This window comes from Oryctolagus cuniculus, chromosome 3 (genome assembly GCF_964237555.1).
Source record: "Oryctolagus cuniculus chromosome 3, mOryCun1.1, whole genome shotgun sequence".
Classification (NCBI taxonomy): domain Eukaryota; kingdom Metazoa; phylum Chordata; class Mammalia; order Lagomorpha; family Leporidae; genus Oryctolagus; species Oryctolagus cuniculus.
Window position 1 is genome coordinate 122,944,838 of NC_091434.1, and position 3,069 is coordinate 122,947,906.

Sequence of the window (3,069 nt, forward strand, 5' to 3'; positions counted from 1 at the left end):
ACTTTTAAAACATGGAGCTCTACTTTTTGCGGTTGTCAAATATGTCTTGGGAAGCCTATAATTTCTCGGTAGGTATCAGAGGAACTTTCAAGCCAACAAAGGGGAGGCTACTCTTCTTGTTCTCAGAGTACTGCTGTTTGGAGATCAGTGAAATTTATTTGTGTTTCATTAATCGTTATTGCTTCAGAGTAAATAGGAATAATAACTGTGGTAATAACACCTGGTGCCAGTCTGATTTATTTGCTGAAGAGGGTTCAAATGTGCATGGACTGAAATGTGTTCAAATGTGCATACTGAAATGAGGAGATGGACTTTAGGTGTGATTTTGGAGGTCCGTTGAATACCACTTTTGCCACACAACAGTGATTATTGGGGTCTGCAGTTTCGTCTCATGGGAACCTACTGAGAAGGAAATGAGAGAAAGCAAACTCCCTTGCAAAGGTTTACAGGGGCTATCATTTATTGCCTCTCTACCAAGAACAAGGTACTGGGATGGCATGTTGTAGGCCCTCTGTAGCTCTGAATGCTCACAGTCACATGGGGTTGTGGGGCAGGTGAGGAGCTCTTTACTGCAGAGAGAAGTGACATGCAAGTCAGGTGAACTCACAGGCTCATGATCAGGCACATGGTGACCTCTGAGCTGCTGTCCCAGCCCTGGTCCAAGTTCAAAGGCCAGGCTCATGACTTTAACAGCAACACTCAAGAAAGAGTGAGTGTCCCAATTTCACAGTGACATTCACAGAAGTCAATGAAGTTGACCAATTTCTCCAATTTTATTTTTAAAATTCCTTATTCCTTGTCTTTTCTTGAGAGAGTTGAAAGCATCTTCCAAGGTAGCAGGTGGCAGAGCCTGCCTTTCACTTTGTTCTGACTGTTGCCAAGAAGAGCAAGCGTTGTCTCTGAGGCTGTGACATCTGTCCCAGTACATCAGTATGCAAAACATGCATGAAAGCAGCACTGCTATAGACTCATTTTGTAGATCTGTAGTTTTAACTGTGCTTGTAAAATGTACCAGTTAGGACCATTAAGGATTTCTGACCATTGCAGTCATTCGAATTATGCTTTATTTTTTGAAATGGTTACTAGCTTTACATTACTCTTGGCATCCAAGTTATTTTTCCATTTGATATTATTTGAAAATCTCAAATTTCAAAATATAACTTGTTAAAGTGCTAAATTCTTTTTAGCAGTTTCCTTTTTGATGTCAGGTTATTTCAGCTTATCTTAAAGCTTCAAGCAACAGAAATGTCTTGTGTCTAAGTTGACATCCTAGCAATATTTATTCTAGCATTAGTGTATACTTCTAATGACTTCATCATGGATCTAGTTCCTACTTGATAGGAAATAATTTAACTATTACATAAACATCAGTAGTGTAGTTAGATGAAACCTCTGATTGCTCCATGTTTCTCTTCCAAATAACATCTCAAACATGAAGATCACTTATTTTGTTCTATGTCCCATGTGGATTAAAAACTGATTTTTATGGTCTTTATTTCCTGCCATATGAATATGTATGTTGGGATCCACACTGTGGCTCAGCAGATTAGGCTGCCACCTGTGCTACTGACATCCCATCTGAGCACCAGTTCAAGTCCCAGGTGCTCCACTTCCAGTCCAGCTCCCTATTAATGCACTTAGGAAGGAAGTGGAAGATGGTATAAGTGCTTGGGTCCCTCACACCCACATTGGAGACCTCAGTGGTGTTCCTGGCTCCTGGCTCTGGCCCATCCCCAGCTGTTGCAGCCATTTGAAGAGTGAACCTGCAGATGGAAGATTTGTTTCTCTCTCTCTTCCTCTCCTTCTCTGGATCTGTGCCTTTCAAATAAACAAAAATTAATCTTAAAAAGAAAGAATGTGTAAGTTGTAGCTGCTTTTCCTGTCTGCAGAATTTCCAGTTTTCGCTTGTAGTTGCATGCATGACTTCTGCTCCATGACTGGGCCACCTCCACCAGGTAGTTACTTGGTGCACCTGTGCATAGGACCAGCCTCTCTTGTACAATTTGTAAGCTGGTGTACAGCTCCGACTTCAAATGATATCACAATGGGATGAATCCCTTCCTGGCCAGTGATAAAATTCCAGAGAGAGAGAGAGAGAGAGAGAGATTGATTCACTGGTTGAGTCCCCAAATGGCCACAATGATGGGATACAAATGGCCATAGGAATGGGCCAGGCTGAAGCCAGGAGACTGGCTCTTCATCCAGCTCTGCCACAAGATTAGTAGGGGATCAGGTACATTGGTCATCATCCACTGCCTTCCCAGGCTCATTAGCCGGGAGCTGCATAGGAAACAGTGCATGCAGGACTCCAATTGGCACTCAACTATTGAATGCTGCCATCACAATTGGTAGCTTTAAATGCTATGTCATGACACCAGCCCATGTTTCACTTAAATCATATACAATAATGTGTTAGGTGAAATTTGAATCAGATGCACTGGAAGACACTGCTATGTTGGGTATTGAGGAATTAATAGGAGTTGTAGAAGGGGGAGGAAACAGTCCCCTGTATCTTAGGATCATCTGAACTGTTGACTCCCCTGATTGGATGTAGGATTGTGAAATACTCTTTGAACAGAGTAGCAGCCTCCAGACAAGTTGCTTTGATGCCTGCTTTTATGGGTTTTGCTAATTTACTGATGATCAGAGTGAGAATTTAAAAGTGATTACATTTAACTGCTTTCTAATCTTGAGAGTGAGAGGAATAGTTGTCACGTGCCTCTCTCTTGTTGAGTCCAAGGTACTGTGACCCAGCCCTGGTAAATGTAGAGATCTCCATCCTTTTTGAGCAAGTGGTATACACCCAGGAAATGCTGGCTGAGGGAGAGAGGTGAGCATAGGAGTTATCTACACATCCGTAAGAGGAGAGATCGAGAGGATTGCTATGACAGAGATGTCTTTGTGCAGGCTTCCTAATGATAGTCCTGGGAATGGCTGAGATCAGAATCAGTACAGGGATCTTTGAAAAGAAAGTAAGTTCCACCCACAACAACATAATTGGAATATCAAGGCTCCCTTGTGCAAAATATTGGTATGTAACATAATGGAGTGTGTGTGTGAGTACTTCAA